This window comes from Bos mutus, chromosome 14 (assembly GCF_027580195.1).
Source record: "Bos mutus isolate GX-2022 chromosome 14, NWIPB_WYAK_1.1, whole genome shotgun sequence".
Classification (NCBI taxonomy): Eukaryota; Metazoa; Chordata; class Mammalia; order Artiodactyla; family Bovidae; genus Bos; species Bos mutus.
The window spans coordinates 45,212,986-45,240,882 of record NC_091630.1 but is presented as its reverse complement, the minus strand read 5'-3'; the positions used below and the strand labels follow the sequence as shown (position 1 = coordinate 45,240,882).

General features: G+C 37.6%; 1 protein-coding gene and 1 non-coding gene across 13 annotated transcripts in view; one reads left to right on the top strand and one right to left on the bottom strand.

Annotated features, from left to right (window-relative positions):
- STAU2 (staufen double-stranded RNA binding protein 2) overlaps positions 1-27,897 on the bottom strand; it is a 309,920-nt gene that overhangs the window by 79,274 nt on the left and 202,749 nt on the right. The window lies entirely within an intron of this gene.
- TRNAG-UCC (transfer RNA glycine (anticodon UCC)) lies at positions 2,179-2,251 on the top strand. Its single transcript has one exon. It is a non-coding gene; the product is annotated as a tRNA-Gly (tRNA).

Here is a 27,897-nt window from a genome sequence, read left to right as displayed (position 1 = left end):
TTTTTAAAAAGCCCCATGCACAGAGTAGTCAGTGGTCAGCAAAAGAATTTGAAAGCCTCAAACAAGAAACAACACTGAAAGACAGAGTGGTAGATCTTTCCTCTTTGGTATCTATTTCTAGTAGCATAAAAGTGGAGTCACAGAAAAAAGTGTTTTCAACATGCTGATCACATGCCTTGAAGGAATTTTAACAACATAATATTAAGGGGAGAGGAGGCTGTCATATGAAAGCAAAAGCATGTCCACAAGAACTTGAAGAAATCAGGAAAAAAAACTTCACAAACTGTCTAGACAATCATGAACAATCATTGACTTGGTTTGTTATAATTTCAAATTCACTCCTCATTAAAACATGTTATTTATATGTGACCATTTACACAGCTCTTATCTATAATTTCAAAGGTGATCAGTTCAAAGTTTAATGAATTTTCTCAATACTGAATTTTTAAACCTTTGAAATTACAGTTCAGTAATGTACTATTAGCATTTTTAAGCCAAGCTGCAGGATCTAGAGAAAATGCAATCTCTTCTGATGATTAAATGTCAGTAATTAAACATAAAAACATTTGGAACCAGAAGGGCTGTATAAATGAACTGTCAGCATATATTACAACATTACAGGGTTGCGTAGGTAAGAAAAGGCTCCTTGAAGAAGTTGGCACAATGACCAGCCAATTGGAAAAACAGAGGAAGTGAGCTATCACTGCAATAACGAGGAGGAATTCCATTAAGGCTCCAGGCCAGGTATGTGAAGGAGGTGTGATTGATATGTGGGACTTGGAGATTAACTGTGTGGGACATTCTGAGGCTATGCCTACACACATTGAACATAACGTGATATTTGGTATCAGAGTTTGACTGAAGTGATGTTTACAGAGTCACTGCTCTTACCCTTTTCTTTTAAAGGCTAAGGATTTTGTTTTACCGATGGCATCAGCAAGGGAGCATTTTTTTGTGAGGAAAAGAAAAATATAGTCATGCCCAGAGTTAAGTCTCATATTAAGATGCGATTAGTGTTCGCTTTTAATGTCAATGACAATTTAAAAGGCTACATTTCATACAAAGACAGGGATGACAATGCCCATGAGCTCATCAAGTTCCCATGTTCCTATCAGTAGGTCCCTTTGGATATTGCTAATAAATGGTAATATTTTAGAAGCCAGCAGAATGACATGATATAAAAACAATTTCACAAATTTGATATTTATGAGTATGGGAGTATGGAAGAAGTCATTGTTCTGAAGCTGCTTCTAGAATGGCTACAGAGCATTGGAATTTTAGTTCAAGTTAACATAACATCTTTGAAATATTGAGGGCAGGAGGAGAAGGGGACAACAGAAGATGAGATGGCTGGATGGTATCACCGACTCAATGGATGTGAACTTGAGCAAACCCCGGGACATGGGGAAGGGCCAGGAAGTCTGGCATGCTGCAGTCCATGGGATGGCAAAGAGTTGGACACAACTAAGCAACTGAACAATGACAACACAACATCCTTAAAATGTTAAAAGACAAAGGTTCATTCTGAGAATATATATCTACTGTAAGTGATCATATAGTGGAATAGAGGTCAGCCGGCTGGGTTTGAATATCCTCAGTTTTTAAAATACTCTTTCTGGAATATCAGTGAAGCACTGGAAATCTAGCACAATACAATCTTGTTAAGGGATGGTTTTTTATTACATGAATTCTGATATGGGAAGGGTTCAATAATGTTTTACGAAACTCACCTATTACTTACAATAAAAGTAAGTATGTGATAGCTTGGGCTTCCCCAGTGGCTCAGTGGTAAAGAATCCACCTGCAATGCAGGCGACAGGGACTCGATCCCTGAGTTGGGAAGATCCCCTGGAAGAGGGCATGGCAACCCACTCCAATATTCTTGCCTAGAGAATCCCTATAGACAGAGGAGCCTGGTGGGCTACAGTCCATAGCGTCGCAAAGAGTCAGACACAACTGAAGCGACTTAGCACACACACACACACACACACACATGTAATAGGTTGGTTTGTAAGGTAGATGTTAGTTCTGTTTACCAACACCCAAGTTATAGAGAAAAGATCCTGCTTTCCTGTTTATGACTTCTGCTGTACATATAGAAGAACGAAGCAGTCTGGGATTCCTAGTTCTGTTACTAGCTCACTCTCTGCGGCAATTAATAATGCAAAAACTGGGACTTCCCTGGTGGCCCAGTGGTTAAGGTGCCACACTTCCACTGTAGGGGGTGCAGGTTCGATCCCTGGTCAGGGAACTAAGATCCTACATGCAGCATGCTTATGACCAAAAAGGTAAAAGAAAGAAAGAAAAAAAATGCAAAAACTACACACATTGGAGGTTTAAGGTTTCCTACAAAATGTTCTCTAATTAAATAATGTTTAACAACTGGCCCCAACAGAAGTAAAAGACATAACCTTAAGGTATCTGCTTTTTCCATACGTTGTTAATTAGTAATTTTACATCATAATTGTACTTCATCTTTCTTCCAAGACCAAGTTCAGATGGACACATTCCAAATCCCACGGGCACAAAGAAGCAGCTTGTCAGCCAGCATTGCCAGGGCAGTCCCTGTTACTAGAATTCACAATGTGTCTTCAACACCAGCAACTGGTATTACAGGCAATTTTTTAAATGTTGCTCTGTTTTGCTTTTTAGAAAACTACATCCCTACACTTTTAAAATGATAATTGGTTCTAAAATGATCAATCAGTTTGATATGACATATAGCACTGACATTCTTCCCCACCCCCATCCCGCCCTACTCTGTGTACTTAGGAGACAAACGATCTTCAGCCCAACAGGGAATTTACAATCCAACAACCAAGTGGCTCCAGGAGAGAAGTGAAAAATGCATGGTGGTTCACATATACACAGTATTGATACTACGAATAAAATAATGAATGAGAACCTACTGTCCAGCTCAGGGAACTCTACTTAGTTCCTAAATGTGGTGACCTAAATGGGAAGGAGATCCAAAAAAACGGGGATATATTTAAAATGTACAGCTGATTCACTATGTTGTACAGTAGAAACTAACACAACATTGTAAATCAACTATTCTTCAATAAAAATTGATTTAAAAAACTATAGAACTTAGAAAAAAATTGGAAAAGACCCTGATGCTGGAAAAGATTGGGGGCAGAAGGAGAAGAGGGCGACAAAGAATGAGATGGTTGGATGGCATCACCGATTCAATGGGCATGAACTTGGGCAAACTCCAGGAGGTGGTGAGGGGCAGAGAAGCCTGGTGTGCTGCAGTCCATGGGGTCGCAAAGAATTGGGTACGACTTGGTGACTGAACAACAACAATAACAGAGAATTAAGAAACTTGTTTCTGGAAAAAGGTGACCTCTGCAATGAGATTTCAAGTATGATGATATAAATATGAAAGAAAAAGCAAGAACAAAATAAACCATCACGAAAGCCCAAGGAAAACTAGGTGGTTTGGCCAAAGCCAAAGAGTGTCTGTGGGATGGTGGGCGAAGAGGCTGCCAGGACGTCTGGGTCTACTGTTTAGGATCTTGGATTCTTCTGATAAGGAGTGCAGACAGGAAAAAAAAAAATGGAGGCAAGACCTCTCTCCACAGACATCTTACCTGAGACTAGGCTACTCAAAATACCATGTAAATAGAGAAAAATGATCAAATTCTATGTGCAAGGAGTGGATGTTACAAGTTTGTACTGGAGACTGCTCTTGCGTACGATTAACTATTTATGTGCATCTGTATTAAATGCAAAACAATTTTTTTTTTACTAAACATGAGCTCTAATAACAGAAAATACTCATCAGTTTTTCCTGACAAATATCTATTCTCCATATCTGCTTTTAAACAATTAAGCTAGGAATCCAAGAAAATGTCTTATAATGATCACAGAAAACCATACCTAATATTTCAGAATTTTCCTCTCTCATTAGCCATGTAACTCTTGAAACTGGTGTGAGTGACAAATGTAATATGCTCCTTCATCCCTACTTGTGACATCATTCAAGGAAGGAAGCATTTTAATGGAGCCCTAGCTTAAGAATTCTCTTGTCCATGAAGCTGCCAGTGCTACCCATAGGGCAGTCAAGGAAGTGATGCAGAGAACGTCTTATTGAAAGGCTTCCCCAGACACTACCTCTGGACAAGACCTGGGGCCTCAGTGCCTGCTATTAACTCTGGTGGGTGGTGGGGGTGGAGTTTGGTTGTCTTGATAGAAGACAGGGACCCTGGTGTTTCCTCCCCAAACTGAAAACCCCTGACTGTCTTTGGAAATTAATAAAGAGGTGAAGAGACAGTGAGTTTTCTGCAATAATAGAGGAGGTTCCCAAACATGGCAGTGATTATGGATGAAGAATGCACTTTTCTCTCCCTTCACAGAAACACCCAGGAGTGCCCTTCTATTTGATAAAGAGAATGATAGAGGATCTGATTTGTTTGTTTGTTTAATGTACAACTCTTGCCTGTTCCTGCTGCACTCTGCAACACAAAAAGGAACACTTTTCTTGCCAACTCCACACATACAGCATGTTCGCACATCTTTAAGAGCTTTAAATATATCTGTAGAAGGCAATATTGTGTCAGAAATATTAATGTTGAACAGTGGTTTAAACAATTCCAGACCAAATTAGCTTAATTCCAATTAACAATTGATACCAGAAAAGAAAACCAACATTTGGGATCTAAGAAAGGAGAGGGCAAAGTTACTTAAAAACCAGATATAAATTTTCATTAGGTGCAAACTGTATTTAACATAAAAATGAATTCATGCTTTATAATGAGTCAAAACATGTATTAACTGATAGTGATGAAATTATTTGGGAGAATGAGTGATTCTCAAATAGAAAATTTTTAATCTAATTTGGGGGGAAAAAATCAGTTTTTACTATAAACAAAAAACATTTTCTGTGATGCAAATATTTAGTCCAGGCAAAACAGTTTCGGTTTTGTCGCACAAAGTTTGTACTAGGTAAGTGTTACGGGAGTATCTGGGTCAATGAATGAAAACTTTACTATGAACAATTTTGTCCTTTAAAAGAACAGTGGGGCAATGTAAGTAGACTCTTATGTAGCACATAATTTTTAAATTATTTTTATTTATAAACATAATTCCAAATAAAAAGATGGAGCTAAAATTCAGAAAACAACATATATATTTTTTATATATTTTCTGTCTGAATGACATCAGGTTTGCATCCAGTTGTGGATGCAAGGTTAAAAAAATATGCTCAGATTTCCTATTTGAAGACCAAATTCATCATAAAATAGCTTTTGATTACAAAGAATCCAGCATTTATGTCTCTGCTAGTCCAAGGAAATAAAGCTGTACTAAAGGAAATAAAGTGGTAATAAATTGCTCTAAAGCAAAGGTAAAATGACCACTCAATTAAGACATAACTCTAAAAATCACCTTGAGGTTACATTGGGAAGAAATATGAGGAAAAGGGCAATTAAAGATCAGTCTTTTAAATTTGAGGCCTCCTCACTGATAATGAAAGATTCAGTTACTTAAACTGTTTTTCGCTCTTTCATTTATGACTTGCTTTTAATAACATTTCATTCCTTAACAGAGAGAATAAGGAATGCTCTTAGAAGAGAAAAAAGCTAGACCAGGCTATCAAAATCTTTGCTAAGAAAAATAAACGAATCAAGATTGATCTTGTGGATTTCTCAGAAGTTCACCAATTCCAAATGTTCACATACGTTTCACAAGGGAAGAAAACAATAAAGCTTCTCTCTAGTAGCATGGTGAATAACTCACGGAGGGTGGTAATGTAGGGGTTACTCCTGCATTTTGTAAAATGCATTAACTATAATGAACATAAATGTGCATTTCTTTTCCTTTTTGAAAAATCCAAGTTTCTATTCTCCAGTACTGAGAAGTATGGATCAGTTTTGTCTACCAAATCTTTGGGGGCTTTCTAGAATATTTTTTAAGAACAGATTGAATGTGCTTTTAGCAATACTTTGACAGAAAGGGTGTTTTTTCCAAATTAAAAAATCTAACAATCATTTAAACTATTAAGTATGTTTACAGAGCAAACACAAGGGAGACTTCCTTTACATTTAAGCACACTTACTTCTTTTTCAAGAGGTTTTCAATATTAGTGACTGATAGAGCAAATGAAAAAGATTTTAAAAAATATGAATCACATTACCGAAAAAAAAAAAAAAGACTGGTTATTTCCCCTTGTTTTAAAATTCTCTTCCTGCTTCTTTTAAAGTCCACCCCAAACACAGTTTGCTCTAAATGTCACACAAATGGAATGGCTAAATAGTTCAATACAACTGAAGGAATCTTAATCTAATGTTCCACTGTCTGTCAGCTACTCTCTCCTGCTTTAACAATCTGAGTTTAACTACTTTGTGATGAATGAGACAGGGTGCAAATGACCTGAGTGTTTCAGCCCATAAAACAGGCTTAGGGAAATAAAACTTGCAAATTTGATCACCCCCCTCAGATTGGCTATCATTTGGCAATACAGTTAGGGTTTCCACAGAGACTAACAGTTTCAAAGAAATTGTCTAAGTGTAATATTAGATAACGAAACGTTAATACTTTAAATGTAAAGTACCATTTACCCTACAGCAGACTCCTAGCTGCAAGATTTGCCATTACACAACTGAAATTCAGATAGCTCTAAATTGAAAGATGGTGAGCTAGCTGCTGGAGGATCCACTGAAGCTGAACATTTTGTAGACTCAGTTTTACAGAAAGTTTCTCAGAAGCATTAACCGGTAGTCACATTAAGCAAAAAAGACTCTGGTTGTTAACAGCAGTAGGTCTATTGTTCCAGAAGTAATAAATTTCAGGAGGTTCATTATCAAAGAAAGAGGTTGGGGCGGGGGAGTCCTTTTTGGCATTCTACATATCAAATCTTCTCAAAAAGACATCTGCAGTTTAAAAAAAATTCCACCTACTTTTACTACTACAAACCTTGTTAATTTTCTACAATTCTCTGCTCTGACTTAAAAGTCATTTCCTTAAGAAAACAGATGACAGACAACTTGAGTGACTGATTATATTGGACCATCACTTTGTTTTTCTCCAAGGCCTTGGTTTAAGAGGATGGATGTTAGTGTAGATGACAGAAAGGGGAGCTTCGCATACGATTTCACTTCTGTTCAAAGACAAGCTAATGTAACCTCGCTGCGGTGCGATCAACTTGACAAATGGACACGGTGCAACCCTCTGCCTCCCACTGAAACCTGAGAGCCTGATTTATACAATGTTCTCCCTGTAGATGGAAAAAGACTTCATGCTGCTTGGCTGTATAATGGGTTGATCTGATAATTCTTTGTATGTCATGAAATTTGATAATATGAAAGTGAAATGCATCTCAAAGACTGAAGTGGGTTAATGATCTTATAAAACTACACTTAAGTCTTTTAAAGCCTGAATAAACAGACAAAGGGACTTATTAGCTTAAACCATACCAAGAAAATACAGCAGTTCTCATGCTTAACTCTGCAATCAATGAGAGAGATATATATGGCTTTTACTGACAGTGAATAAGAGATCCTTGCTCTAAGGAGTACAGCCCTATTTAAACAATTCGATATCATCTGTAGACCTTGGTGTGCCTTATCTTTACCATCAGATTTTTCTGTCCTCAATTCTTTACCTCAAGAATTGTACATTACTTTATCCTGTTAAATTATGCCCCTGAAAGCTTAATATCTTTCCTTTTAAAGTAGGACATTTCTGAAAGAATTTATAAATACTACTATATTTTACAATTATACTATTCAATTTGCAAAATTAACGAACAGTTCATGTGGGGATGTAAACGTATCTTAAACCAACTATGGACACAAGTACACACACACAAATCACAGCTTCAGAAGAAAAATAAACTTTTGATTTAAAAACACAGTGTAAATTCTTATTTATTCAAAGTCTGAATGTTTAGATACATTACTTTAAAAAGAGGCACACGGTGTAGTGTATTTTGCAGGCCAGGCTACTTTCAAATCCTCTGCAGTAAACCTGTCTTTTGGTATCAACGCTTGCAAATAAATACCATGAATGTAAACTGCAATCAGAAGCAGTTTTAACACATGTAAATGTTGAATGAGGTAGAATTTTAGTCTTTTGTTTACTTTGCTGTTGTCACAAATAGAAAAAGCACTTATGAAAACATTTCATGCTGAAGTGAATGGATTTCAGCAGCTGCTGACTTGGTGACATGGAGAACCCCAGTGGAGACATCCTGCTGAATTAACGTTTTGGAAATGTTAAAAAGAAACTTCAAACAGACCTCGTTTTAGCAGGCGGTCAAAGATTTTGCTCAGTGGGGATCATGTGAAGACTAGCAGAGCAGTCATTCAACCATGAATCAGACTTGTCAATAGTTGCCCATTTTCTCAACAGGTGATTCAAAAAAAGCACACAGTCTATTTCCCCTAACATTTCTGTGTGTGCTTGCATGGAAAAAAAAAATCCTAGATTTCTGCTCTGACATTATTTAGGACGGCACAGCATGCATAGCTGAGGAAATTATAGTTTCAGGGGTTTAAATACATTAAAAATTTTTCGGTACTTATGTTCGTTTCTAACCCAAAATATTTAGCTAAGCTATATTTAAAATCCACTGACTTTCAAATAAACTTTTATCCTAAGATGGAAATCTGGGACAATTCAATCAAAGAATTATAGAACAGCAAGGAGTCTTGGGGATACCAAAGATCAAGTTCCTTGTTTTACAGATGAGCAAATGGAGACCTACAAAGATTTAGTAAAGATTTCAACAATTTGTCTGAAATTTCAGGACTTCCCTATAGCTCAAATGGTAAAGAATCTGCCTGAAATGCAGGGGACCCAGGTTCGATCTCTGGGTCAGAAAGATCCCCTGGAGAAGGAAATGGCAATCTACTCCAGTATTCTTGCCTGGAGAATTCCATGGACAGAGGAGCCTGGCAGGCTACAAGTCCATGGGGTCACAAAGAGCTGGACATGACTAAGTGACTAACACACACACACATCAGCAATTTGTCAGAGATCACACAGGTATTTCTTTATGTCTTAGGACTTAGAATGTCCATCTGCTGATGTCTCAGCTCAACATTTATTATACTTACCCTTAAGAAATAAATCAGATTTAAGCCTCATTTAGCAATGTAAAATACTTAAGGAAAGAAACCGTTAAGCTGGGCAAGATCTCATGGTTCAGTGTTTTCCTGATCTGGCATGTTTTGATTTTTTTTTTCCTTTAAACTGGCCACAAAGAGAGTTAATGGAAAATTCCTTCCCACATCACCAAGAAATGGGGGAGGAGGAGGGGGGCATGAAAAGAGGTCCAGTACCAAGCTTTGTTTTCAACTTTCAACATTTAAGAGTTTAGTACAAATATAGAGTACAAAAATAATAAAGCATTGCATTGTTACTGATTCAGATTGGCACTGTAAACTGTGCAATACAAGCTACTATTATGTCAGAAAATTACCAGGTATCCATTAAATGAGCCCAGACTATTTTCTATTGTTCAAGGATTTTTCGTTGTTTTGAAAGCCTAAGTACAGAGTTCAGTGAGAGTTCTCGGAGGTGACTCCACAGTCAGAGTGATGCTCACCAGCTTAGTCAACCTCACCTACAGCTCTGTTAACACACAGTCATTATCAGCAAAAGCAAAAATAGAACCTGAGGCTTAGGAAATCATTTCATATAGACAAGACATACCCTGTTGGAAAATACTTTCCACTTTATTTGGAGAGAAAAATCAGGAGGATTTGTAAGTAAATGACAATCCATAAACAGACACACAACTATATACACAAGCTCTTAGAGTCCAAGTTCACTAATTCTTGTTATTAAAATTAAGTTTAACTCCTCATAGGGTAAGAGGAAGCAGGGTACTCTGATACTAAAGTTGACGGGAGTGTAAAAGCCAGATTGGGTTTATACATCAAAATGAAAAATGTTCTAATCTTTTGACCCAGAATTCCCATATATAGAAATTAACCCTGAAGAGATAATTCAACAAGTAGGGAAAGATATATGTGCGAGGCAGTATTTTTTATGGTAGTACAAAGTTGGAAATTAAGTTAAATTAAAATTAAATTAAATTAAAAACTGGCCAGAAAATAAAGGTACATACATACAACGGCATACATGCAGCTGTTAAACATGGTCATTCACTTAATACAAAGCTACGATAAAGATATTAAAATCACCATTCATTTTATATAAAGTACAGTAATGTTAGCATATTTACTAAAGGAAATCAACCCTGAATATTCATTAGAAGGACTGAAGCTGAAGCTCCAATACTTTGGCCACCTGATGCGAAGAACCCACTCATTCATTGGAAAAGACCCCAATGCTGGGAAAGACTGAAGGCAGGAGGAGAAGGGGGTGACAGAGAAGGAGATAGTTGGATAGCATCACTGACTCAATGGACATGAGTTTGAGTAAACTCTGGGAGATAATGAAGGACAGGGAAGCCTGATATGAGGTAGCCATGGGGTCACAAAGAATCAAACATGACTTAGCGACTAAACAACAAAAATATTAGCATACAGATTGGCAAATAGATGAATGGAACAGAATAGAAAAACCAGAAATAGACTCACACTTAATTTGGTCATTTGATTTTCAACAAAACATCAAAGTAATCCAACTTTGCTAGCATTCCCTAACTGAACGCCATGTGTAAACAAAGAAACAAACAGAACTTAGACTTCTCTCACCACACACAAAAATTAACTTTAGGTCTATCTTAGACTAATGTAAAAGCTGAAACTATAAAGCTCTTACATGAAAAAAAGAATATCTTCACAAATTGGGACTAGGCAAAAGTTTCTTAAAACAGACTTAAATGATCATAAAGTAAAAATGTATGGACTGTATCAAAATAAAAAACTTGTGCTCATGAAAATACACTGCAAAGAAGATGAATAAGGAGGCCAAAGACTAAGAAAAAAAAAATACTTGTAAAGCATATATGACAAAGGATTAGTATCTAGGATACCAATAATGAACTTCTATAACTTAACAATAAAAAGACAAACAACCTATTTTAAAATGGGCAAAAATTTAAACAGATTCTTCACAAAGAAAGATATATGAATGACCAATAAACACATGAAAAAGTATTCAACATCATTAGTCATCAGGGAAAAACAAACTCAAACCAATATGAGATATCATTACACACCCACATTATGGATAAAATTAAAAGGACACACCCAATGTTGGCAAAGATGTGCAGCAACTGAACTCTGCATGTGATTGGTGGGAGCATCAAATGGTGTCTTATACAAAATGCACACCTACCCTATGACCCAGAAATTCTACTCTTAGGGACTGATTCAAGAGAAATGAAAACATAAAAGACTCGTAGATGAATGTTCGTAACAGCTATACTTATGGTAGTTAAAAACTAGAAAGAGCTCAGATGTCTATCAAAAGGAGAATGAATAAACAAACTGTAGTCTATTCCTACAATAAAATATTGAACTATTCGGCAGTAAAAAGAAACAAACCACAGACACACAGAGCAACATGGATATACCCCAAAAACGTGTTGCTGAATAAAAAGCAGCAATGCACAAGCAAGTGTATGCTATATGAGTTCATTCATATGAAGTTCTGGAACAGGCAAAACTAATAGATCATGGAATAATATCAGAACAATAGTTACCTTTGATGGTGGCAAGGGCTGGGATTTATGGAAAAGGGACCTTGGGGAATTTCTTGTGGCGATGGTAATATTTTATATCTTGATAGAGGCTTGAGTTGCACAGGCATACAGTTAAGACTTGTCAGCTGGTACACTTTAGGATTTGTGCATTTTATTATATGTAAATTTTACCTCAAAAGGCAACAGAAGAACCATCAACAAACACTGAATTCAAGTTAATAACATGCATTTTAAATTACTGGAGAGGAGGAGGAGTACATGAATGTCTACTCTTTTGAGATGTTATTTCCCAAAGAGAGATTAATAGATGCTTAGACACATATATGATGAAGCAAGTATAGTAGTCACAACTGTAGGTGATACAATGAAAGCACAGAATTTTTCAAAATAACATTTTTGCAAACTGATGTTTTGCCTCTACGAATAGATACTTCTCTCATCTTTGTACGCAATCAAGTTTGATGACTGAATGATATTCAAGTCCATCTATGGTAAATTCAAAAGAAGATGTTAAGTAAAACTAGTTCAGCTTGATCTATAGGTCTGAATATCTGAGTTCTATTAAAAATCTAAAAATCTTTATTCAGAGTAAAAACTTTTTTTATGAGTTCTTTCTTTTTTAAAGAAAAGTCTCACATTTTTAAAGTCTCTATTGAATTTGTTACAATATTGGTTCTGTCTTGTCCCTTTGTTTTTTTGGCCTCAAGGCATGTGGGATCTTAGCTTGAAAGCACATCCCTTGTATCGGAGGGCAAGTCTTAACCAGAGGACTGCCAGGGAAGTCCCTAAGACTCTTAAAATGATCTGTATTATCAATAAATTGTAAGCCATTTGCACTGCAATTAGAAATATAAAAAATTTTAAGAAATAACGTTAACTTAAATTTTAATGGAAAGTTTTGATTACAACTAACATTTAAAATCTTATAGATTACTTATTTCGGAGAAGGCAATGGCACCCTACTCCAGTACTCTTGCCTGGAAAATCCTATGGATGGAGGAGCCTGGTAGGCTGCAGTCCATGGGGTCACTAAGAGTTGGACCCAATTTAGCGACTTCACTTTCACTTTTCACTTTCATGCATTGGAGAAGGAAATGGCAATCCACTCCAGTGTTCTTGCCTGGAGAATCCCAGGGACGGGGAAGCCTGGTGGGCTGCTGTCTATGAGGTCGCATAGAGTTGGACATGACTGAAGCGACTTTGTAGCACCAGCAGCAGCAGCAGCAGATTACTTATTTATATGCATACAGAAGGAAAAACATTTTTCCAGTTGTGTTATGTCAACAAAATGGAGATTAAAAAATCACAAGACATTGTAGAATCGCCCAGAGTAATGTATAATAAGAACACTTTATTACAATCTCAGAGTTTCTTTATCATATATTTAGAATAAACCTTAACTTTGTTCCCATTTCTAAAGTAATATATTCTATTGATAAAAGGAAGAGTTTTTACTCTTGTTGGGTATGATTTTTTATTTGCAATTGAAACAATAAATCTACTTTATATCACATTCTGGGTTGGTTGGCTATAACCCAAAATACCATGCAAGGAAACTGACCTGTTCAAATTAGAAATGGACTGGTCTCGGTATGCTGCTGCTGCTGCTAAGTCGCTTCAGTCGTGTCCGACTCTTAGCGACCCCATAGACTGCAGCCTACCAGGCTCCTCCATCCATGGGATTTTCCAGGCAAGAGTACTGGAGTAGGTTGCCATTAAGCACTAAATATATCACTATGTATAAAATTTAATGAAATATAGGGGAATATGATTATGGTATTCATTAATTTACAGATATTGTTTGCTACTTCATATTATAAAAACCACATAACAAGCCTCAGCAGGATTTCTTCATTTTCTTGGGTGATACAATATTTTTGTTCTCAGTCACACAAATACATGGCATCACATATCAATAAAGGTCAATGAAGTAAAAGTGCTCTGCCATTTAATTGGAAGTGAGGTCTTTGGTTTTTCTTTTTTTTTTTTCTGGTTAATGAGTAAAAATAATGGCTAAAATGTTAAAAAGTTTATTTTAAGCATTTATATTTCTAACTTGTTATTTTAATAAACACGTATCAGTTACTTTACCAAATAATTCATTACTTATTTAATGTCCTCTCTATTTAATGTAACATTATAGAGTCTTCCAGTCATTAAACAAAAATGCCAATAAAAAGTCACGTTTTTTTCATTACTTAATTTGCCACATTTAAAGACAAGAGACCTTAAATTATAAATTACCAGTAAGAATAACTTATAAAGCTCCATATATATAATATATATTTGAATAGTTAACACTAATTCTTGGGTTTATCTCATAAAAAATGTGACTATAAAATAACAATGATTAAGGTATCTCAGAAATTAGGTATACAAATGAGCACTCTTATTAATATTCATCAACAGAAACAGCAATTAATATAGTTGGAGAAGTCCATTTTGGAATTACCTTTCACAAGACTGTCTACCTCAAGCATACGTGTTCTCGCTCGCTCTCTCTCACACACACATAGGCACATACGTACACACAGGTGCACAAATATGAAGTTATCTTCTTTTAAAATCATACTTTCAGACACAATAAAACTACTTTGCAAACATCTCTAAATAATTTGTGTGTGTGTCAGTCGCTTAGTCATGTTCAACTCTTTGCGATCCCATTAACTGCAGCCCACGAGGCTCCTCTGTCTGTGGACTTCTTCAGGCAAGAATACTGGAGCGGGTTGCCATTCCCTTCTGCAGGGGGTCTTCGCAACCCAGGGATCGAACCCACGTGTCCTGCATTTCAGGTAGATTCTGTACTGTCTCAGCCACCAGGGACTCTGGAAATACTTTGTAGTTATTTCTAAAAATCAAAGCCCCACAAAAAGTGATCAAGTTGCTACCAAAAGAATGTTTGGAAAATTCTGAAGACATTTCTGAAAGTGGAAACTTACACGTATCACTAAAATAAACAAACATACAGTGCCTCCCAAGATGCTAAGACGGCCACTTCTTATTGAAAGCACTGGAAGAACCAACACGTACTGAAACATACATGCTCTGGAATGTGTGCATGTGTGTGTGTGTGTGTGTGTGTGTGTGTTACAACTCCCACAGCCGAAGGAAGTGTCAGAATGGAAAGAACTGGGTCAGATATCAGAAAGCCTGGGTTTGAATCTCAGCTCTACCTCACAGTTTATAAGCTGTGCAAGTTTGGATAAGTCCCTTCACTTCTTTGGGTTTCCGTTTTCTCATCTTTAAAATAAAAGTTTGTCTAGACAAGCACAGTCTAATAGAAATATAAAATGGGATACATTTCTAATTTTTACAGCCACATTTTAAAAAGTAAAAAGAAAGAGATGGAATTAACTTTAAGAATATATATTTATTAACCTGATACATCCAAAATAATCTCATTTCAATATTTAATCAATAAAAAGTCATTAATGAGATCCTACACATTTATTTTTGGTACTGGATCTAGAATGGGAAAGACTAGAGATCTTGTCAAGAAAATTAGAGATACCAAGGGAACATTTCATGCATAGATGGGCTCAATAAAGGACAGAACTGGTAGGGACCTAACAGAAGCAGAAGATATTAAGAAGAGGTGGCAAGAATACACAGAAGAACTGTACAAAAAAAGAGCTTCACAACCCAGATAATCACGATGGTGTGATCACTCACCCAGAGCCAGACATCCTGGAATGTGAAGTCAAGTGGGCCTTAGGAAGCATCACTACGAACAAAGCTAGTGGAGGTGATGGAATTCCAGTTGAGCTATTTCAAATCCTCAAAGATGATGCTGTTAAAGTGCTGCACTCAATATGGCAGCAAATTTGGAAAACTCAGCAGTGGCCACAGGACTGGAAAAGGTCAGTTTTCATTCCAATCACAAAGAAAGGCAATGCCAAAGGATGCTCAAACTACTGCACAATTGTACTCATCTTACACACTAGTAAAGTAATGCTCAAAATTCTCCAAGCCAGGCTTCAGCAATACATGAACCACGAACTTCCAGATGTTCAAGCTGGTTTTAGAAAAGGCAGAGGAACCAGAGATCACATTGCCAACATCTGTTGGATCATCAAAAAAGCAAGAGAGTTCCAGAAAAACATCTGCTTCTGCTTTATTGACTATGCCAAATCCTTTGACTGTGTGGATCACAATAAACTGTGGAAAATTCTGAAACAGATGGGAATACCAGACCACCTGATCTGCCTCTTGAGAAACCTGTATGCAGATCAGGAAGCAACAGTCAGAACTGGACATGGAACAACAGACTGGTTCCAAATAGGAAAAGGAGTATGTCAAGGCTGTATATTGTCACCCTGTTTATTTAACTTCTATGCAGAGTACATCATGAGAAACACTGGACTGGAAGAAGCACAAGATGGAATCAAGACTGCGGGAGAAATATCAATAACCTCAGATATGCAGATGATACCACCATTTTGGCAGAAAGTGAAGAACTAAAAAGGCCTCTTGATGAAAGTGAAAGAGGAGAGTGAAAAAGTTGGCTTAAAGCTCAACATTCAGAAAACGAAAATCATGGCATCTGGTCCCATCACTTCATGGCAAATAGACATGGAAACAGTGGCTGACTTTATTTTTCTGGGCTCTAAAATCACTGCAGATGGTGACTGCAGCCATGAAATTAAAAGACACTTACTCCTTGGAAGGGAAGTTATGACCAACCTAGACAGCATATTAAAAAGCAGAGACATTACTTTGTCAACAAAGGTCCGTCTAGTCAAGGCTATGGTTTTTCCAGTGGTCATGTATGGATATAAGAGTTGGACCATGAAGAAAGCTGAGCACTGAAGAATTGATGCTTTTGAACTGTGGTGTTGGAGAAGACTCTTGAGAGTCCCCTGGATTGCAAGGAGATCCAACCAGTCCATCCTAAAGGAGATCAGTCCTGGGTGTTCATTGGAAGGACTGATGCTGAAGCTGAAACTCCAATACTTTGGCCACCTGATGCAAAGAGCTGACTCATTTGAAAAGACCCTGATGCTGGGAAAGATTGAGGGCAGGAGGAGAAGGGGACGACAGAGGATGAGATGGTTGGATGGCATCATCGAGTCAATGGACATGGGTTTGGGTGGACTCCGGGAGTTGGTGATGGACAGGGAGGCCTGGCGTGCTGCAGTTCATGGGGTCACAAAGAGTCAGACATGACTGAGCGACTGAACTGACTGACTGACTGAATGAATTTTGAAATCCTTAATGGCACACATCACATGTGAACAAACCACATTTCCAACACTCGGTAGTCACATGTGGCTAATGGTTAACAATTTGGATAGCATGGCTCTAAACAGTTGCTAACAATTCTTTCTATTTTAAAAACCTACTGTTACTTTGCTGCCCAAATTAATATATTAGCATCAGAATTAATAGAAAGTTCAGCACAAACGTATGAAAACCATAGATTAAATGCTTCCAAGGAGCATCTCCTTCCTGAGTAGGAGCATTCCTACTCAGGAAAGGTTCATTAATTTCCTGTCTTATCTGGCATTTTTAAACTCCGGATGATTTTTCCCAACCCTGAACAATCATTAAGAAGTAAAGAACAGCAATTACCTTCTGGACTCAACCCCATAGAGAGCGGATTACTTAATCTATCAAACTGGCTTAAGTCTATTAATAATTGCCAAGTCCCCCATTTCATATTATGTGATGCAGATTTGGCCTTAATCTGAAGCTTAGATCTTTATGTAATCATAAAAATCATAAGACTCTTTTGCAAATGAATAAACATCCAAAGTTACTATTATAATGATAAAGTCTACTTAATTTTTGCTTTGTTTCATGTAGCCCAAATGACTAACACTATCAGGGTTTTATATCAGTAAATCATAGCACAAGTGAATTAGTGTTCAATAATAAGATACCATTTTGTCGATTATTAGGAGTTTATTACTGGAAAAGCCATGTTCATTAAAACAGGTAATAATATCCAATAATATTTTCTTTTTTTTGAAAGATTTTTTTGATGTGGCCCATCTTTAAAATCTGTATTGAATTTGTTACAATATTATTTTATGTTTTGGTTTTTTGGCCACAAGACAAGTGGAATCTTAGCTTCCCAACCAGAGATCAAACTCATACCCACTGCATTGAAAGGTGAAGTCTTAACCACTGGACTGCAGGGAAGCCCCAATATTTTCTTAATAATAATTGAGAAAAAGAATTAAGCCATTAGCTATGCAGTATCATTAATCATTTGGTCATTTAAAGGCTGGAGCAAAATCTACTTGCATCACAGGACAACTGTTTAATTATCAATTACACCTATGACAGATTCTTACAAGTTATTTATCTCCAGGTACAATTGTACATCATCTCAATTGATTATGAGTTTGTTACACCAAAATTTACAAAAATCATATAGATGTACTCTCTGATTAGTATAATCTTCTGAACTGTCTCTTTCCTCCTCAAATTCATAATAATAGAACATTCAAGTGTTTCTGTATCATTGGGGCTTCCCAGATGGCACTAGTAGTAAATAAATACCCTGCCTGCCAATGCCAGAGAAGTAAGAGATGAGGGTTCGACTCCTGAGTCAGGAAGATCCCCTGGAGGAGGGCATTTATTTAGCAAAATTCTTATTTTTTAAAAAAAAGTTGCTAATAAAACATCCTATATGCTTTATGTAATAAGTGTTTCTGCAAATCTCTAAAATGTATTTCAACATTGTATAAAGAGAAAGCTGATGATACTAATTTATAGGTAGCAACCTAACAACAGTGACCCCTTAACAACGGGCATAACATACACTGTGTTTATAAGGGCTTCCAAGGTGGTGCAGTGTAAAGAATCCACCTGCAATGCAGGAGATGCGGGTTTGATGCCTGGGTGGGGAAGATCCCCTGGAGAAGGGAATGGCAATTCAGTCTAGTATTTCTGCCTAGAGAAGATCATGGACAGAGGAGCCTGGCAGGTTACAGTCCGAGAGGTCACAAGGAATCGGACACTACTGAGGGGCTGAGCATGCACACAGGCATATTATGTTTGTAAATTTGTCAGTAGGATAAAATCATGTTATTTGGAGTCAATTTCCTACATGATTTATACTATTCAAGGAGCATTCAGCAGAGCCAGTCTGACACATAATATTGTCATGTCTGGAGGAAAAAAGATAAGCATTATTGCTATTCTGCAGTTACTATAACTAATCCCGCCAGGCAATTATCTTTTACATGTCAGTGGCCAATGGAAAAACTAACAAAGGCAGAGTCATAAAACCCTTAATGTTATGTGGTCCCTCCTACTGTACTGCCTGGCACTTTGGGGATGTGTAATGTTTGCTGTGTGAATGGCCATACAGCACATACACTATACAGTATATAGTATATATAATATAGTATATATATAGTGAATATGTGTATAAACACTGTACCTTGCATTCATTCTATCTATAAAGAAGCACACATATACATATACACACAGTGTATGTACTGTATATGCATATTTCCTTTTTTTTTTTCTAACTAGAGAAATTTGTTGGTAAGAACTTTTAATCTGATTCTAAAGTCTGAATCTTAGCTCCCCATTTGGGTGACATCAAAACTCAAGTCTTTTTCCTGTTTTCATTCATTAAGAACTCCGTTCATTCATATTTAGGTAGCCGGCATACGATAGGCACAGGGCTGATACAAAAAGAATAAGTATATCATGGAGACAAACACACAGACCAATCATTATTGTTTTATAAACAAAGAGATTGCTATTTGGGAAATTAAGAAATGTGCCCAAGGTAACCCAGCCTATGAGTGCAAGAATCAAGGGTCAAAACTCAATCTAAATGTCTTCCAACTATTCCCAGAGCTGAAACACACCAAGAGCTGGAAAGGAAATGTGATGGTTAATTTTATGTGTCAACTTGGCTAAGCTGTGGTGCACAGTTGCTTGATCAGACACTAGTTTAGATACTGTGGTGATAATATTTTGTAGATGTAATTAATATTCATAAGCAGTTGCCTTTAAGTAAAGGAGATTATCCTCAATAGTGTGGGTGGGGCTCATCCAATCAGTTGAAGATCTTAGGAGCAAAATTAAGTTTTCAAAGAAGGAATTTTGTCTCAACACTGTAACACAGAAATCCCGTCAGCCTGCCCTTCAGATTTCAGACTTAAGATTGCAACATCGACTCTGCCTGTGTTTCTGGCTTGCTGACCTGAACTACAGACTTTGGACTTGGCAGCCCCCACAACTGCATGAGCCAACTGTTTAAAATGTCTCTCTATGTATGCATCCTACTGGATTTTGTTTCTCTGGAGAACCTTCACTGATACAAGAAGTCACAGCGAAGTACAGAGGTTGGTGAAGCATCAAAGTATGGATGTCGATGCAGTTCATGGAAGTGGAATGACACAGATGAACCAAGGAATCAAGGGTAAAACTTGGGTATTGCAGCATTTAAGGGGCCAGTAAAAGATGAGGAGTCAAAAGTAAGAGGTGAGTCAAAGGAAAAGAGGATTTCATAAAAGAGGGAAGTAATCTTGCAGAAAGGCCCAACAGGAGAGCTGTGTATGTGTGTGCACGCCACGTCACTTCAGTTGTGTCTGACTCTTTGCAACCCTATGGACCATATCCCGCCAGACTCCTCTGTCCATGGGATTCTCCAGGCAAGAATGCTGGAGTGCGTTGCCATGCCCTCTTCCAGGGGATCTTCCCAACCCAGGGATCAAACCTAGGTCTCCAGCATTGCAGGCAGATTCTTCATCATTTGAGCCACCAGGGAAGCCCAGTCTAGTACTATAAGGGATTCAAAGATGCATGAGACCCATTAGCTACCAGTCTACTTGTTTGGCTAATATGACCTAGTACATATTGAGTCACTGAACAGAGTTTTTATCCATTCCTAGAGTTAAATTATTACTAGTACGGGGTTATCGGAGAAGGCAATAGCACCCCACTCCAGTACTCTTGCCTGGAATATCCCATGGACGGAGGAGCCTGGTAGGCTGCAGTCCATGGGGTCGCTAAGAATCGGACACGACTGAGTGACTTCACTTTCACTTTTCACTTACATGCACTGGAGAAGGAAATGGCAACCCACTCCAGTGTTCTTGCCTGGAGAATCCCAGGGACAGAGGAGCCTAGTGGGCTGCCATCTATGGGGTCGCACAGAGTCGGACATGACTGAAGCGACTTACCAGCAGCAGCAGCAGTATGGGGTTATACAATATATTGTGGGAAACCTTTAGCAAAATACACTCATTTCTGTCAAGAATTAATAAAAATTACTATTGGTCCTCTGTGTTTCATCATTTGTAGAAATTTTTAAATAGAAGCTTGAAAATAAAATTTCCAGTACACGGTTTGGGGCTTCCCTATTGGTTCAGTGGTCAAGAATCTACCTGCCAATGCATGAGACATGGGTTTGATCCCAGGGTTGGGAAGATCCCTTGGAGAAGGGAATGGCAACTCACTCCAGTATTCTTGCCTGGAGAATCCCATGGAGGGAGCAGTCTGGCAGGCTACAGTCCATGTGGTTGTAAAAGTCAGACACAACTTAGCAACTAAGCAACAACACACAGTTTAGTTATAATTCCAATTAAAAAATAACTATGTGATCTTAGTGTCTATATGAAGAGATCACTATTACATATAAAAGCATAATAAAATAGCACAGTATTCTTTGATCTTACCATGTTCAAACGTTTAGAAGACTACACTTGAGACTAATGATCAATAAGACTTCTTCTTTATTATTTTCACAACTGTGAATGTAAAGTTATTAGACAAATAATATGTAACATTTTTTCCTTAAAACAAAGGAATTTGAACATTTTTCTCACATTCTGTGAAACTATGAGATGGGTGGTTAGAGGCTAAAATCTTTACGTTTTCCAGTGATGCATTAACTAAACCAAAAGGACAACTTTACTCATTTCAAAATGTTTTATTATAACAGCAATCTTCGAAGGCAAACACAAAAGATTCTTCCATGCTTAGATTTTAAAACATAAATAACCAATTTAATGCATCACTAATAATGTACAATAGATGTCTTCTTGTAGTACCAATTCAAATAAGAGACTGATGTAATCTGCCAGATACTTCAAAGTAACTAATTTGCTAATAAGAAAACACTTCTATTGTGCAAAATTCCCTACTAAAAAAAACTGCAGAAACCTTCCCAGTTGGATATTTACTAAATAAAAGTGTTGAAGTCTCATTAAAAATGCTATTTAATAAGAAAAAGAGGACTAAGTATTTTAGGTCTTAAAAATGTATCTTAGGCTTTTAAATGGAAATATATCTCTATTCAAAGAAAATAGATATTAATGGCAAAGTATGACCTCTTTTAGAACTGTGTATTTATATTCAATGCATTTATATTTCATGTCTTCAAATTTTAAATATCTATTACATCTGTTGCTTTATGTTATACACTCTATATACACACACTCCAGGTACATTATCTATGAAAAAAGTATAGTAGTACACTTCACTTTTCTATAAATCTTCCCCAGCAAGAATAGGTAAAATATTTCCCAGATTCTAAACTTCTGAAGGTAAAGACTTAGGTCAGTTTCCTAATCATATTGTATTATACTGTTTAACATATTTTTCCAGAGGAAGAAACTTTAGACTTCTGCCTTTTTTCTCTCTCACCTATCATGGAATCCATAATTTCAGCCTTAATAGGAAGAAAAAAAAAAGCCATACAAAATTCAACAAGTATTTCCCAAACATGTTTAATAAGACTATTGTTCGTTGACACAGGCCATTTGCAATTTGTCTTTTGGCCTACAAATGTCAAGCAAAATATAAATGTAAATTAAGACATGTTCACTTATCTGTTGTTTCTTCTCCAGAACCAGCTAATCCTGGGAAAGTACCTCTTATTCCACAAAGGAACAAGAAAGAAGGAGTTTCCATTCCTACAGTCACTGAAAGAAGGGTGTCCAGAAGTGGCCACAGTAGATGATTCTTCAGGCTCCTTTCAATGGTATTCAAAAGACCCAGGATCTAATTCTTCGATCTTTTTATGGCTAATGATAGAGGGATAGAAGTAACACCTATTGTGTTACCAACAGAAGTAACATCCTACTGTTACACTAGGATTTTCCTCCACCACATACTAGATATTTTAGGACTTATGCTCTTAATGAAAGACAAACCTAAATCATTTGAGCCATATAATAATAAATTATATTATCAAGGGAAGCATTATATTATTTATTCCACAGAATTTTAGAACTAGAAAAAAAGATATTTCTTGAATTTGCTGAATTATTTGTGGCTTAATATTAATGGCTGGGTATGTCCTATGCCAGTACATTAGCCATGTTTGGCTTGCATGTTTGCAAATTTTCCTGGCTTCTCATGACCTGCTGGATGAGATCCAAATTCTTTGTCCTGGCATCCAAGACACTTAACAGTCTGATCTCTGTCTCTCTAGCCCCTTCCTCACTAAGATCTGAAGACCAACGTTACACTTCAACCAAAGAGTTCTGCTCCCTAAATGAGCCTCCCCCCTCCCTGCCAGTGCCTGGGCTCCTACTAGCCCAGCTGCCACATTTTATTAAAAATACCTTTTATTAAATGCCTTTTCTATTGTTTATTGGGAAATCTGATTTATCCTCCTTTTCTAGAGAAGGCCACTTTCCGCATAAAATTGTCTTAGTCAAAATCATCCTTAAGGGTCCCCCAGATTTCTTAAACATTTTGCTGATGTTTCTCATAGGTCCATTGTCTTTAATTTGCATTATAGATCTTCTTGTCATCACGGTAATCAATCTTTAGGGGCAGCATCCATTTCTCCTACACACCTTGAGACACATATCCCCTCACTGCTTGGATGCATCAGACATTCAGTAAAGGTTTATGGAGTGAATTAACTTTTATGTAATCATAATCTTTTATTCTGGATTTATTCTTACATGAGCAGTCACTGTAGAAACCAGCGTCAAAAACCATCACTGCCTATAATCTCCTTTCAAAAGCAAACAATAGAAATGATGAATCTCTCAATTATAAATTCAATTGGAGGTGAGACTAGAGATCAGCCTCATTCATAAAATGAGACAGTAGAAGCCCATAACAATACTGACAACCAGGGACTAAGCAAGGGGCCCTGAATGATAGGTTTCCTCATAACTCTGCATATCAAAGCGTGCATGGGACATGCCATTTGATGTAAGACAGGAATGAATACAGGGTACACTGAAGCGCTTGATAATGAAGTTTTGCTGAATACATTCTTTCCTACGCTACTGAAGTGGTCAAATTTTAAAACCTCTAAATCAATGAGGCTTAAAGTAATAGCAAGGCTCATTTCCTGGGATGATACATGATTCTCTGTTCAGAGTTCTGTCATCTGCATAAATTGAGAAGCTTGTAATGAAAGAATTAATAAAATCGGGTTTTCTTTCACAGAACTGGTTGAAACAGTGAGTCACAATTTGAAAGTTACTCATCTAAAACAACAACAAAACATAAAACATCCAAGCTCCTTGCCTCTGGTTTAAAACACAAGAGTGCTTTTTTTTTTTTTTGGCACATAGAGATATTGAACAAATATTTGTTGAATGGATGAATAGATGACTGGTTGCTTTTTAAAATCGAAATATTAAATGAGAACACTGTGACTAGTGATGCGATGCTAATATCTGAGCACGAACTTTAGAGGAAGAAACCAAACACTGGCTTCTTGGGTGCAATTCGAGAAATGTTCCCCCAATTTTATACTATTTCTGCTTATGTGGAACTACAGCTCCAGGGGAACTCCATTGCTCTTTGTGATTCTGGCCTGAGCATACAAACTTTAGTGTGGGGGAGTCCGTTTCTGTTAGAATAAAAGCAACGGTCTGTTGCCTTTTTAAAGACATCTGGATACAAGAAGGACAAAGTAAAAACATATATGAAAAGAAAAAAACAATACCTAAAAGAAGGGAAATCACTAGCAGTGTCAATGTTGAAAATAAAAGTGGATCATTACTTGCTGACTCTAACGAAGAAAATCTTTTGAATAGCACAGTTTATAAACTGCTTTTTGTCTCAGGCTATTCTGAAGCATATCCTAAGTCCTATGAAATTAATGAAACCTCCAGAAACTTTTGTATTCATGCAAGAGAGAAATGCAACCTACAGTGATAGACATTGGTTGAAAAAGGACTTCTATGCACGATGCTGGATGCTTGGGGCTGGTGCACTGGGACGACCCAGAGGGATGGTATGGGGAGGGAGGAGGGAGGAGGGTTCAGGATGGGGAACACATGTATAATTTTTTTAAATTAAAATTGAATAAAAAAATAATAATAAAAAAAAAAAAAAAAAGGACTTCTGAGAGCTTCCTACAAGCTACCACTAGATATAGAAGCTTACTTAAAACAGAGTTGGTCGTTTAGCTCAGGGTTCTTTAATAGTATTTTCCAAAGACCTATGTAGAGCACAGGAAACTGTGCTCAGAGTTATGTGGCAGCCTGGATGGGAGGGGAGTCTGGGGGGGATGGATACATGTACATGTATGGCTGAGTCCCTTCGCTGTTCACCTGAAACCTTCACAACATTGTTAATCGGCTATATCCCAATAGAAAATTTAAAAAAATTAAAGATAAAGATAGCATTTCCCAAGAACTTTAGGGACAAAATTGTGAATGGCCACAGTCATTCTGTCTTTGTACTTTATATACCTATTTTAGTATTTTGTGTGCATCCCCAAGCATTCATAACTGTTTCCTGCCAAAAAATCAACACAAGGTGTATCTTCACCCTCCACTTCACAGGAAACCTCAGGATTACATAGACTATGTATTTCAAATGTATAGAGTGTTTGATTTTTTCAAAATGACGGTTTTTAAGGACACATCACTGAGGAAGAAATGGCAAAGCTGGGTGCAGAAGCCCTGCTGTTTTCTCTCTCTCCAGCAGCTTGCTTTTGCCACCTAGTGGGGAGGCAGTTTCCTAGTTACGTTTGTGTTTTGCAGGACTCTGAGAGCAAAGGTGAGCTTAGTAGAATATGATCAAACATACTTCAATATGATCAAACACACTTCTCTTTCATATTGGGGATTTTAGAAAGTTTGGTGCGTGCTAAGTTACCGCAGTCGTGTCCGACTCTGCGACCCCATGGACTGTAGCCCTCCAGGCTCCTCGGTCAATGGGATTCTCCAGACAAGAATACTGGAGTGGGTTGCCATGCTCTCCTCCTGGGGATCTTCCCAACCCAGGGATCGAATCCACATCTCTTTTGTCTTCTGCATTGGTAGGTGGGTTCTTTACCACTAGTGCTACCTTAGGAAGCCCAGAAAGTTTGGGAATAGCCATAAATAATATCTCCAAATTGTCTGTCCCATATGCACTGATTTTCTTTTGAAAAGTCAGTTGTTACTACAATGATCAACCCTGAGGAGGCAAGGTAAAATAAAGCCTCCTCATGTACACGTATTATTGTAACTGTAAAAACACTGACCTCTTCCTGGTTTCTAATCATTCCCCATCCTTCTACCTCACAGGACTTCACAAAGCTTCAAACAGTCTGTGTTTTTGCTCATTTCTGTTTTTTTCTTTTTCATGTTTCCCTCATTTTCCCTTTTTTTTTTTTAAAGCAATTAAACATTTTTAAATTTACTTTTGGCTGTGTCGGGTGCTCACTGTTGCACAGGGTACTCTATGTGCGGTGCGTGAGCTTCTCCTGTTGCAGAGCACAGGCTGTAGTGCACTCAGGCTTCAGTATTTGTGCCCACTGGGCTCAGCAGTTGCGACTCCTGGGCTCTAGAGCACAGGCTCAATAGTTGTAGTGCGTGGGCTTAGTTGCTCCACAACATGTGGGATCTTCCCGGATCAGGGATCGAACCCATGTCTCCTGCATTGGCAAGGGGATTCTTTACCAGGGAAGCCCCTCATTCCTGTTTTACATACTTAGGTGGGGACCAAATCTATGTCTTCACCCCTTAATTTCTCATTGAGGTTCTAATCTCAAATCTTCAGTTATCTACTGAATATCATCCCTCGAAATTACACTGAATATGTCAAAAAACCTGCCATCATCCTTCAGAAGAATCAAATAATGGGCTTTCCTTTAGAGCCAGTGTGGCACGCTTAATCAGAGCTAGGCAGCAGTACCAGAGGTTAAAAATGGCAGAAAAAATTTCTTTTCAAGTGTGTGAAAATTAATGAAAAAAGTTAGGCAAAAGGAACAGTCAGGATCAGTTTACTGGGTAGGGTGGGAGGAAACACGATGAACATGAGTTTGGTGGAGCAATAAAAATGAACAGGAATTGAGGTCAGGAACATAGGAAATTTAAAACAAAGAAAACTGGAAATAAAAGGACAGAGAGTTTGGAAAACGATCACAGCTCAAGCCTTCAGGCTTAGGCATATGCAAGGACTAAGAGGGTGAGGACCAGCAGATTAGTGGGGTCTCAGACCTGGAGGAACGTGGTGATAAGGTAACCCCCACACCCACCCCAAGCCCAACTGCCATGGAGGCTTCTGGAGAGCTTCCAGAGTTCCTGACCCAAATAAATGATTGCTTACCAAAACTGCCATGATCATGAACAGCCCTTTAATCCTGTTGGTCTCTGAGGCTTTGAAGGTTGTTTTTTTTTTTAACTCATTTATTAAGATGGGGCTTTCAGGTGACATAGTGGTAAAGATTCCCATCTGTCAACGCAGGAGATGCAGGAGACATGGGTTCAATTTCTGGGCTGGGAAGATCCCCTAGAGAAGGAAATGGCAACCCACTCCAGTATTCTTGTCTGGGAAATCCCATGGACAGAGGAGCCTGGGGGCTACAGTCCATGAGGTTGCAAAACAGTCAGACATGACTTAGCAACTAAAAAACAAACACAAATTAAGATATAATTATATAAAACATAATTATATATACACCACAAAGTTCATCTCATGTGAGTAGTTTCAATAAACAGCAAGTTGTAGAAACATCACCACAATCTAGTCCTAGCCACTGGACCACCAGGAAATTCTCCATGTAGCGTATTTCTGAGGTTTGTCTTTGTTACAATGTGTATCATGTCTGATTCTTGACCCATGACCCATGGACTCAGAAAGAATCAGACATGACTGAGTCCACACACACAGGATACAGCCATACAATGGAATACTATTTAGCAATAAAGAATGAACGGATACACATCATAACAAAGACAAAGCTCAGAAACATGCTACGTGGGATTTTCCAGGCAAGAATACTGGAGTGGGTTGCCATTTTCTGTTCCAGGGGATCTTCCCAACTAGGGATGGAACTGATGTCTCCTGCGTCTCCTGCATTGGCAGGTGGATTCTTTACCATTAAGCCATCTGGGAAG